This window comes from Protopterus annectens, chromosome 11.part0 (genome assembly GCF_019279795.1).
Source record: "Protopterus annectens isolate FY-2018-M chromosome 11.part0, PAN1.0, whole genome shotgun sequence".
NCBI classification, from domain to species: domain Eukaryota; kingdom Metazoa; phylum Chordata; order Ceratodontiformes; family Protopteridae; genus Protopterus; species Protopterus annectens.
This window is the reverse complement of record NC_056745.1, coordinates 63,417,694-63,430,917: the sequence shown is the minus strand read 5'-3', so window position 1 is coordinate 63,430,917 and position 13,224 is coordinate 63,417,694.

Genomic DNA, 13,224 nt, shown 5'->3' with positions numbered 1-13,224 from the left:
CTACTTCTCTTTTTTGAAGAAATGTTTCTTTGATAAAGAGAAGTAGACCCATTTACACATAATCAAAACGCTGAGATTCATAACAACCTGGTTGGTACTCTGCAATTGCTTACAAGACACTATACATTTATTTAAATTAATGGAGATAGGATAGATCTTATACGTTCTTGCATTACTTTTCTTCTTTTGTTCACTTTGTCTTTAAACCACAGAGCTTAGTTGTTGTACCTTCACAGCTTACGCTCATAATAGAAAATGTCATGCCTTATTTCTTTATTAATTGTATAATAAAAGGTAGCAGCAGTCATTTTTTGTCAGCATTTCATCCCATTTTATTTTGAGCATGAAAGAAATGTGACAATAGACATACCCTTATAAAAGTATAAGAAGATTACAATGTTACCTTTGGGTAAAAGCAAAAAACCAAGAATGGAAATAAATGGAATGCAGCACCTTACGAGTGCCATTTCAGTATTGCTGGTGTTCAGAAGCTTATGGTAAGAATTAAAAAAAAAATACCCTGCAAATTTTTGGTTAAACTCAACTTAATCAACACCACTGGAATTACCAAAGTCTAGTTCCAGTGGAAATCCCAAAGTGTAGGAAAGCCTGTTTAAGTGACAATGGTCAGATATGACCTCTCCAGCTTATATATGAATAATGTAAATCTCTCAAATTCTTAGAGAGGGTTTTTACTGCCTTCCCTTCAGCAATCGTGACATAACATGTCATAATATACAGAAATGTGATCCATATTATAAGTTATCAATAGGTGTAAAAAAATATTAGATTTGGTTAAGAATGATAGAAATATGTGTACAATGAAACCTAACAAGGATGAGGGAGATGTTATCATGAATGTTTTTTTACTCTCAAAAATATCAGAATATTTAAACAACTATGGATTTTCTGAAACTGTTTCCAAAAATGGAAATAGCATTACACATATTAGATTAGATCATTGGTTAGATGACTTGGATTTAACCCATGAACTTCCTTTAAAATTAATTAATTATTTAAGAGTTAAAAAAAAAAGAAAAAAAAAAACATTTTGATTCCATCTATATTTTGAATCCTTAAGATCCACAATCTGTTGCTGACACACCCGTGGCCTATTGTGGCTTCAGGTTGGTCTAAGACAGAGCATTTAGCAAAATATGTTGATTTAAGACAGAAAGATTTTTTTAAAGATGAAGGACGTTTGTTCTGGGATTCCTGGTATTGTCTTAATGTTATGGCTTAAAGTAATTATTTGGATGATTTTTTATTAGCAACAATAGATATGAATGATTTGTTACTAGTAATCCCTTTACTGAGGCCACAGCTACTGGGAAAGAACTGAATTAAAGGACATTAATATGATTCTGGTTGCATGAATATGGTGCTGAAAAACAATTTTGAATTCTTTGAAAGGAAATAATTATAGACAGGGAGTAGTGATAGTGAAGTCTTGACCCTTGTATTTGCTAAGGTAGTAGTGTGGTGGTGAGAGGAAATTTTGTTTTTCCTATAATTTTTGGTCTTGTATTGACAAATACATTTTTGGATGATATATTCATCATTTGGAGGGTGAACAAGAAAAGCTAGAGTGGTTTTTAGTTGCATCAATGATACCATAATATTTTTGAAGTTTATGGAAGAAACTAAGGAGCACGTGGTTAATGTTTTAGATGTTCAGATTGCAAAGAATATGGTTGAACAAAGATATGAACCTAATATATATATACATATATATATATATATATATATATATATATATATATATATATATATATATATATATATATATATATATATATATACAGAAAATCTACATAGTCAGATAGTTTCTTTTGTATTATAATAGTTGTCATCTACCCTGGCAAAGGAAAGAGACCAAATGTTTAGACCGAATAAAATTGGTGTCTGAAGACCCCCCCACCCCCGGGACTCAATAATGCCTACACTAAGTGTACAACTAGTTATATACCATTCTGAGTGAACAGGCATCACAGGCATAAATTCATACCTTCTTCCTCCTAATTTTAACTTTCCTACTGATTTTCTTGTAGCTTTAGATATTGACAGGGATTCAAAACGTTACCACAAAATGTAGACTATATGTACACTTAGTGTAATCTTTCTGAATGACTAGAAAGCACAAAAATGTGGTAGGAATGTTCTTGAATACATATGGTGTATACTTAGTGAAGGCTTTATTGATTCCCCCCCCCAAGTTTAATGTAGAATTAGAAAAAAATGAAGGGGGTGTTTCTAAAAAGCAAACGCTGTCATTATGATTTAGGAAGTGGTCCAGGAAATATAAAGGGATAAAAATGTTAAATTCCACCCATTATTAAGATGCTCTGAGTTTACACCTTTATAAAAACATGCTCACAATAATCTATTTAGGGCTATTGTCTAAAAGTAAAGAACTAGAGTAATGACATTGAAAGTCTAAATAAGAAATGGAAACATATTAAAATCTTTTGAGATGGTTAATGCAGGGGATGGGTTTCTAATTCTGTGTTCAAAAAGAGCACGAGTTTGAAATCTCATTTTGAAATTGGTAATAGAACTGATGTGGACAATCAAATAACTTCTAAGAAAATGAAAAAAATGTGGGGTATGTAAACAGTCTGGATTTATTTATGATGTTACTAATATAACAGTCTCAAACTAGTCCAGAGTTATTTCAGTGATGGAGAGATATGGCTGTGGAACTAGAGGAGTAGTTTATATAGCTATCTGCTTACTATGCACTGCATTTTATACAGGGAAATCAGAGAAAGCCCTAAGAACTATAATTTACCAACATACTTATGGTATTTAAACTGTTAATGTCTATGATGGGCCTTCTTTACCTGGGGCAGCAGTCAAGGAGCCTCAATTCTTGCCACTGATACTGGTGAAAAATGGTCACTAAAAACATCAATCACAATTTCCTCCAAGAGCAGTTCCAAGTGACTGACATACACACACCTGGGTATTTGATTTACACACACACACACACACACACACACACACACACACACACACACACACACATGCACATGCACACGCACACATACGTGGACAAACACACACACACACACACACACACACACACACACACACACACACACACACACACACACACACTTCTGGGAAAGGCTGGCATAGATTTAATGGCTGTGCACCCTTATGCCCAGACAATAAGGTAATGATGCAGCCACCAGCCAGTCACTGTCAGGCTTTTACAAGGGTATCCATTTATACTGAGTAAAATCAATACTAACATAAATGGTAGAGTGTAACCCAAGCAGCAAGGCCTTTTGGAATGGCCAAGGCATCACTAGAATAAGCACAAGAATTCTCAAGATGTTAAAAGTAATCTCTAAAAGACCAGTCACAATAAAATGTGTAAAAACATTTAATAATAAATAGCACAATAGAAAACATGAGATTATTAAATATTTCAGTTCAATAAACATCAGAGTTTCAATCACAGGAGAAATAAAAATAACACAGTTGGACAGATTCAAGTAGATGCAGAAAAATAATACTTAGCTAATCTCACTGTAATTCCTGACTATCTAAAGAAGAACTGTTCCTTATCTAACTTAATTAATATACCAAGGCAAGATTAGATGCTGAGTTGCTTACTTCCATAAGCCAAGTTGATGGTCTTCCAATTTACACTGATCTGAACTCAACTGAACTGTCATAACAGTCATATATTTTTATGTCAGGTTCCAAAGAAAACAAAACAAGCTGATCTGTGAGTTCTATCCCCATCAGTGTTGGTTATGGAATTGCATCACATCTAATCACACAACTCTGGTAGAGTCCAGACTCACAGCTTTCCTAAGATGTGTTGGAGTATTTGAAAATTATAGAATTCTTTGTTTAAACATAAACATTTAATCAGTTATGATAACACTGTTGATACATTTTTAACATAAGCATCTGCGAAAGTCAGTGAGATAGTCAAATGACAGAAAATTATTTACAAAACTATTTACAAAACTCCAGGTAACTATGCTGACATATGTTGCACATGAACTGCCCTATTCTCCCTGGCACAGATGGCAATAACTCACATTGTCACATCATTAACAATGTATTGTGTGCACATGCTAATGAATGCATTGGATTTAAGAGATGTTTGTTTTTCATCTTGGAAAAAATACTTCAGAATCCCAGAGTGTGTATATTTGAAATCTTGTTTAAAATATCAAGAGTTATATTGGCAATTACTTTAAAGTGTCACAATCCCTTTAGGGATAAATTGGAAGATACTTATAGCTTTGTAAGCTACTAAACTTTGATTCACAGACAGTACAATGCGATTTTTATAATCAAACTCTTGCAATTAAATTTTTACAATAATGAATTAACTATTTTATAGTTCTACAATTGTAAATACATTTTTGTTATTTATAATTGTATTTGTGTGCATGTGGTTGATGAATGTGTATTTTATTATAACAAACAAAATAGTCATTTTTTAAAATAAAAATATTGTCACTTTAGATATTCTTCTACATATTTATTTAGTTCCTTGGCTAAGTAATTTTGGAATTACAGCCTTTCAGCCTTACATCATTTATACAGTTTTATTTGAACTTTGGAAGTCTCTCTTGTTCTACTCTGGTGACCCCTAACAGGAAGAAAACAAAAAGAGAAGCAGAAGTGTCAGTCACATGATGTATTTGTTCTTATAAAACTGCAAGGAAGTGATGTGAATTTGTTCGATAACATTCCAGTTTGCTGATTTGGAACAAAAGGAATGGGACAATATTTATTTGTTTGTTTATTTATTTATTTGTTTATTTATTTATTTTCTGGTTCAAGCTTATACTGGTTGGACTTTTTCATTTTATTTGTTTTCTTTCTGCCTGAAATAGTTCCTGAGCTAATCAATTATCACCCCAGCAAATAAAATAAATGGAAATAGACCACAGCATGTGAGAGTGCTGAACTTTTTTAACAGTATTAATTGCAATGTGTTTGAGTGCCAGGAAAAAATAAAGATGCTAAGATCATGAGGTTCCAGTCATTTATGACGCTAATATTAATTATCAAAAATAATAGAAAATACTAATAATACATCAGCAAATGCATTCAAATAACATCTGACTTTAATTTAGTTAATTAATTTTATCCATTGAATTGGGAATTCATCAGAACTAGAATTAAAGCTGTTATGGATCTTTCAAAGCTGTTATGACTTGGTATCACAGCAGTAGAGCAGTGACTAACCAGCTTTTATTCTGAATTTGGAGCATAATCAGCTCTGTCCATGTGCTATTACAGTTTATGTATGGGGTACTAGTCTGCATATCCCTGTTATGGCATGTATAAATCTATACGCACAGTGTCACACCACTGTTTTAACATGGGTATGATGACTTTTAGTCCAGTATTTTGCTAGGGAAAACAATTATTTTTAGATACTAATCAGTTGAGCCTTCAGTATTTAAAACAGGAGATGTTTACTGCATAATCATGAAGTTCACCTTATTTCTTCTCTGGACTTTGTAACCCATAAAACAAATGCCTTCCAGAGGAAATAATGATTCAGCAGAATGTAATACATCACCCCCCCCCCCCCCCCCACAGAAATCATAACAAGGACAAGGAGAAATCCAGAAAGTTCTATATATCATTCCTTCTGGTCATAGCTTCCTTATAAACAGTTCAGACCTTGGATAGAAAAATAGATGCCTGCTTTAGGTTGAAGCACTTGTATTTTTTTTCTTTGCATTCTAATACAGAAAAAATGTTACCCTTTAGTCCACTAAGCTATAGTTTGAGGCAGAAATCTCACAGCATTTGTAAAAAAATCAGTCTAAATTATTAAGCATGTGCTCAAAATGTGGATGAGCAAAACTGAACAGAACAGTCAAGGAGAAAACAGTGTCATCTCCAATCTGCTGGGTGTCTTTTCAAAAAAGTAGAATTATTTCTTATAGTTAAGCAAATCTACCATATGCTTGACTTAAGCTATATTGCTCAGTAATAATAAAGGAGGCAAATGTGTTTGAACTCAAAGTGAAAATACAAGAGGTTTAAAAAAGCTGCATGATTTCCTTTCTAGCATGCAAATCCTTCTTTGTGTATCAGATAATCAGCCAGCAAAACTTAGAAGAGAATATTAACTTCAGATGCATAAGCACTTGCTGAGAGGTACATTTTAATATCAGGAAACGGGCACAAAATCATAATATTGGTGAGATTAGGAAGAATAAGTCATCATCTCTCACTTGCCTGTTGATTTTATGAAAAGTCTGAGTTAACACGTAGAGACAAGAAACTGAAGAATTATTCCGTTTCATCTTCTTGGAAAGTGAGCACCCAAGACTGAATTTCCTTCCAAGATAATGAAATTTAATATGGATTTTCTGTTTAGGGATTTACAAAGGTTATCAGTGGTCATTCATAAAAAAAAGTTAATCTTGCTTTTCCTACCATGCACATGGAAGATGGGAATGCTATCAGTCTGACATTTCTGTCAGAACTGATATTTGGACCACTGCATGATTCTGAGAAATGTCACCGCTGTCATCTGCTCCATTTTAATTACACCCAAATAGCAGCTTTCAGTGGCAGCAAGTAGAAAACTTAATTAGCTGCAAGGAAAGAAAAACAGCATTTTGTCTCTCCTACAAATTCTGGAGAGATTTAGAACATTTAGCTGGTATTTTTGCTCTAATAATGGGAAGCATATGCGTCAATAAAATCATTTTGAAGAATATTAGGTCACTTGAATGTTAACATGTCCTTTTAGTGTGCTTTAGACCCCCAACTTTACTGTTTATGTTTGCAGTGCTTCAGATCAGTGAAAAAGGTTACAGTTACATGAAAAAATCCTTTCTACTAAACATAATATCTGACAGCTAGAGTAAATATAGTCTGAAATCAATGTTTTATGTCAAATAAGAGATGTATGTGCTGTGAAATCACTAGTAAAACCAGAAAAGAAGCACCATGCTACATATATTGCTGGTTGGGGATCATTAACACCTGCTGAGACAAATTACTGCTGCTGCCTGCCATGATGCAATTTAGAAATATTATGAGGCTGGAATATTGTAAGCATGCATATTTTGTATACCAGGCTGAAAGGTCAGCTTTGTGCATTAAGGCAGTGACCTATAAATGGGTACTCATTAAAGTTAGAAGGGCTTTAAGTAAAATTTTCAGAAGAATCGAAGAGTGAATATCGCAATTAAAATATATTGGAAATATATATTAATGACAGGTCTACAGAATCTCAAGTATTCCAACAACTCAAAGATGCAGTGATCTCAGAGTAAGGATATATGTGTAGCAGAATTATGAAAGACAGAGCTGACTTCCATGCCAGTGAACACTGTCGGGTAAAGTTCCATACACTAAATCTGCAAAAATGCTTTTAAGTTCTTTCTTTGAATCTCAGAATTCTTTGCATTTTTAAATCATGATGTATTAAGAGTATCATGACTTGCATTATGATGTTTCTTGATGGAGGCTTCATAAACAAATTATAGCTTTAAAATTTGATTTGGTTTCCCAAATCCTCAACACACATTCTGCTGAACTCTTACAAAGTTATTTAATGAAAAAAAATGCTATATTATCACCCCTAAAAATGGAACTTGTGTGTCATAAAACTTATTAAAATGACAAAATTATAAAAAGTATATTGTATAAAGTCCTTATTGTGTTGCTGAAATTAATGCCTATGTACATGGTGGGCACATGAATGGGCACAGTATGGAAAATACTGTTTTCTATAGAATGCCAATGGAATTCAGCTTTTCATATTCAAGCACAAATCAGTTGTCATTTTCCACCTTTGTAACAGCTAGATTTGGCAAAGAGTTTGTATTCTGTCAGGAAATGGAAATTCTAGGTTTTACAACCTGCTTAAACTGCTGGAACTCCATTTGGAAAAAAAATTGTTTGTATGACACAAATAAAAACAAGGAACATATATTCAAATAATTTCCTCAAACTGATTGTTTCTTGTTTTTTGCAAAATGCTCACTAACTTATACAATGTGTCTGTTTCTAATCACAGGGACAAAACCAGGCTGTTACACATTTGCCAGGCCTTGTGTCATCCACCAACATCTGGGACCATACAATTCTACAATGAAAAAGATGAAAATGCATAATGTCAGAACTTAATTCTTGGGATTTATGAACAGCCATGTAGGCTTTGCTCTAAGCCTACACAACGTTTATGTGTTAGCGGGATGAGCAGCAGCGTTAATTGCATATGCATGCTGCTCATTTAGCTGACATGAATACAAGTGCATTTCCATGGCCACCAACAGTGTTGGCAGCCAGGAAACCATAGTGAGTGGCATGAGCACACACAGTAGGCCAATAGGCTTGTCTTTGGGCAAACCTGTTAAGCATGCCCATGCTGACAAGTACAAAGAGTTGCGTAAGGGAAATAATGCATGCTGTACACAAGCAGGGAAAGTGTACTGAGTGTATTGTGCACATAAATGACACATATGAATACAGTAATAAGATGTGATGTGAAACAGCAAGGCCAACTGCGATACATGGGATACCAGACAGGAAAAGTGTACAGAGGACAATGTTCACAAAAATCAAAGAGATGTATACAGAACAATGTAAGGAAGAGGGCAAATGTTTAAATCGTAGTATGATAAGCAATGTACAAATACTTATGTCATAAAGGCAACTTTGTAATAATACAGTTTTGCAATACGTATGTCAGGGTAATTACTGGTGCTCACAATTCCTGAGCAAATGTAGGTAAATCAATGCAGACATGATATTATAGGATGTGACAGTTACACAAAATCACATTGTAACAGATTAGAATTACATGACATGTGAATGTCATTGACATGCTGAGTGCAGATGACAGTTCGGAAGGACAGTTCGTACATAATGGGATAGCTGTACCATGTCCATGTAACATGTTGGACAATAGGAATGGCTCAGAAGTCACAATCTCCTTTTGCAAGAATCAAACTCATGCCATTGATGTCAACACAGACCCCGTGTATTAACTGTGTACACCACAAACATAGGCCTAACACATATACGAAGAGGATCACTCACGAAAGGATTTATACTCCTCAATATTATAATAGTTTTGCAAAACATATGTAGGCATGTGTGTGGTGTTACAAATGTGGGAGCAGAGTGTGGCATAACTAATACCCTTGCATAAGGCACTCCTGCCTGACACAATTATTGCACCAACAGGTAAACCCAGATGTAAACCTCACACCATGATGCAATGTATTCCCCAGAGGTGTGTACTGTTGGCATCTGCTACAGGAGGTAGTAATGGATATTGTGACAAACAAATGACATTAATGTCTGAATTAAGAAAAGATCCATGAGAATGAGTGTTATATCAGGTTCCTATTACACGATCGAAAATCCCTTTAGGCGAATCCGAAGATGTCAAACCGTATTGCACGAAGTATGTAAACCCCGAACGTTCAAAACCGTGAATTTCAAAATGTCGATTTGTTTTGGTTGACCCATCTGCGGTATAGCTCTGTAAGGTAAGTGTGCAATAGATAGGACTTTAGTGTTAGGATTTGGGTTAAGGTAAGTGCATAGATAGGTAATGTATGTAAGAGTTAGTGTAGTGTTAGGTGTAGGGTTTTTTTTAAGTGTATGTATGTGTATTATTTATTTTGTTTAGGTGTATGTCTGTAGGGGATGTGTGCGGTAGTTACAGACCTTAGGATTAGGGAGGGATTAAGGAGAGTGCATAGATAGTTGTGTTTATGGGGATTAGTGTAGAGTTGGAGGTAGGGTTTTGGTGCTTTAGTTTAGGTTAGAAGTAGAGTTTGGTTAGTGTATGTATGTGGTTTATTTATTTTGTTTGGGTAGGTAGTATGTAGCGGGTGGTGGGGTTGGCCGACTATGACAGTTCGATATTTTTTTTTTCGCAGTTTAGTGCGTTTAGGATTTTTGCGGTTTGCTGTATAGGGGTCGATGTTTTGGTATTTGCACATAGGGTTTTTCGCTGTGGTAATATAGATCCATTATATCAGTATGCCAGACTGATGGCGATTAAATGAGCATGCTCATGTGCACATAAATGTGATTAATCCTATATCAATGTTCCATGGTGAAGGACAACTTCACATGTCTGTACACAGGTCTGTTGTGTTCCTCACTCAACCGAGTACAGTGAGATCATATTTTGACTTCAGACACTCCTAGCAGTCCCGTCTGTTCAGCTCTATCCCAGCTCTATTGCAGTCTAGTGTCACTAACTTACTCTACTTAATAAAGAGAGAACATCTGTGAAGGGCAAGCCACTTAGGTGCTTAATTTTGAATTATCTTCTGTTTTTCCTTTCCACTTTCCAAAGAAAAAAAAATTCTAAGCTTGTTTCCTGCCTTTCCTGTAACTAGTCTAGTCCATATACAGATTTGCTGTAACTAGCACTGTTTGTAAGCTTCTGAGCCCCCAAAGCCTTTCTGTGTTGGAGGGAAGTCTTCTAGCTTATCAGTGGGAGTGGTAAGCACTAGGTAGCCTATCTAAGTGGTTTTTGGCCCAGAAATTGTAGTTTATTGGCCGTTTGGGCAGTTTTTCCATCTGTTTCAACTTTCTGGTTTAAAAGCCTGCATTTGTGCTTGTTTCCCACCTTTCCTGTGACTAGTTTTGTCCAGATACAGATTTGCTGTATCCAGGACTGTTTATAAGCTTAGTGGTTTCTGGCCCAGAGATTGTAGTTTATTGGCTGTTTGGCTGTTTCTCCATCTCTTTCAACCTTCTGGTTTAAAAGCCCATGCTTGTGCTTGTTTCCCACCTTTCCTGTAACTAGTCTAGTCCAGATACAGATTGCTATATCCAGGACTGTTTGTAAGCTTCTGAGCCCCCCAAGCCTTTCTGTGTTGGAGGGAAGCCTTCTAGCTTATCAGTGGGAGTAGTAAGCACTAGGTAGCCTATCTACCACAAGAGTGGTTTCTGGACCCAGAAATTGTATTTTATTGACCGTTTGGGCAGTTTTTCCATCTCTTTCAACCTTCTGGTTTAAAAGCCCGCATTTGCGCTTGTTTCCAACCCTTCCTGTAACTAGTCTAGTCCAGATACAGATTTGCTGTATCCAGGACTGTTTGTAAGCTTCTGAGCCCTCCAAGCCTTTCTGTGTTGGTGGGAAGCATTCTAGCTTATCAGTGGGAGTGATAAGCACTAGGTAGTCTATCTACCACAAGATCCAGGTACAGAGTCTTAGTTTTAGCACTTGAATTTGCTTATTTGTGCTCAGCACATGTTCAGAACTTGTTGTTAGCACTAAATAAGCTACAAATTGCTACAGCACTCAGCCTTCCTCTTTACCTAGAGTAAAACAGTTGCTGTACTTATTTTCTTCACTTGCTTAGAGAAAAACTGCTCTTGTACTCACTTTCCTCACTTGTATAGAGGAAAGTAGTTTTTATTCAGGCATGTCCAAGGGTCAACTCCCAGTGTTCTCTCCTGTCTATCTGATGAATCTGGGCATCTTGGGGCAATGTAGCAATTGCCTCATGTACACAGACAACCCTCTCCTCCTACCACCCAACACCACAGCCTGTGAGAGATGCATTTATCTAGCCAAACTGGAGGTAAAGCTCTCTCCAACCAAGACTGAACTTGACAGTCAAGAGGAGAAGATAAACACTTGCACCACACCACACTCATCACATAGTCTCACTAAATCTACACCACCAAAATCCACACATAAAAACACAAAAACATTCGCAGAGGCTCTCAGTAATAATATGCTCAAGCAACAGAGACCTCCAAAGCAAAAATGCAAGCAACCTCCACCCCCCAACACAACCTAAATGATACATAGCTCACAGACTCAGTGTGCCAGTCAACCACAGCCCATAAAGCAAACCAACGTACCTAACACACTAGTCATAGGTGACTCTATAGTCAGGCACATTGATGTTCCACTCACCAGGCTAAATAAGGAGAAGGTTACTGCCAGCTGCCTGTTGGGTGCCAGGCTCCACCACATAACCCATGCACTCAGGTCACTACACAACAAGTACAAATATGACTCTGTCATTGTCCATGTTGGTGTGAATGACCTGAGACATACCTCCCTGGACTACATGAAATGAGACATGGAAGAGCTCTCCGATCTTCTAGCCCAGGCAGGTATGACTCTAGCCTTGAGTAGCATCCTGCCATTACCCAGAATGATACCGCAGTACAAGGGCAAAATGATTGACTTTAACAATTGGCTAAGCTTTTGGTGTCATTCTAAGGGGATCCAGTATCTGTCTGCTTGGGACGACATGGTCGACAGACCACGATGCTTTGCCAGAGATGGCCTGCACCTGTCACCCCTGGGATTCTGCATAATAGTTAAGGCTCTTGCTGCCCCTATAGCACCTTTTTTTGGCAAGGTTCAAATGACAAATTCACCACCGTAACATGAACAGGCAAGCAAAAACTGAGGATAATGCTACTCAATGCTAGAAGTATAAATCTCAAAATGCACTCCTCGAGGCACCCCTTAAAGTGGAGAACATCGATATCTGCGCAGTGACTGAGAACTGGCTCAAGGCTCCAGAAAGCACCCCTGCATTACCAGGCTACAACTCATACCACACTTTTCGGCCACCTAAACTAGACCGGAACACCAAAGGCAGATGTGTGCCCATATTCATTAAGGATATCCACACCTCCAGGCTAGTTGCTCAGCATAATGCATCCGAGGTTATCCAAGTGCAACTACCTCTGGGCAAAACTGCAATCCAAATTGTAGCTTGCTACAGATCCCCCACCATGCCCCAGGATTCCCACTCCTCTTTTCTTGATATACTGGAAAATATTATGGTTCAACCAAACATCCTAATGATGGGTGATTTCAACTACCCCACCATTAACTGGGAAAACTACTCATGTATCAACTCCTTCGCTCAACGCTTTCTGGAATTTATAAATTCCAGTGCCCTGGACCAACTTATCCACACTCCTATCAGGGGCAACAATATCCTAGACCTAGTCATTACCAACATGAGTGACCGGTGTTCCACACCTGAAGTCATCTCCTCATTGGTCCCATCCGACCACAAGCTAATCACCCTAGATATCCACATCCCACCCCGACCCCCATTTAAGGAAGTCATGGTAAAAAATTTCTCCAAAGCCAACTTCATGCTTCTTAAGACAGAAGTGGCAAACTTCATGACACCCATGCAGATGGACAATACAGTTACGACTGCTGAATCCTACACAGATGCACTCAATAAATACTTACACGAGTGC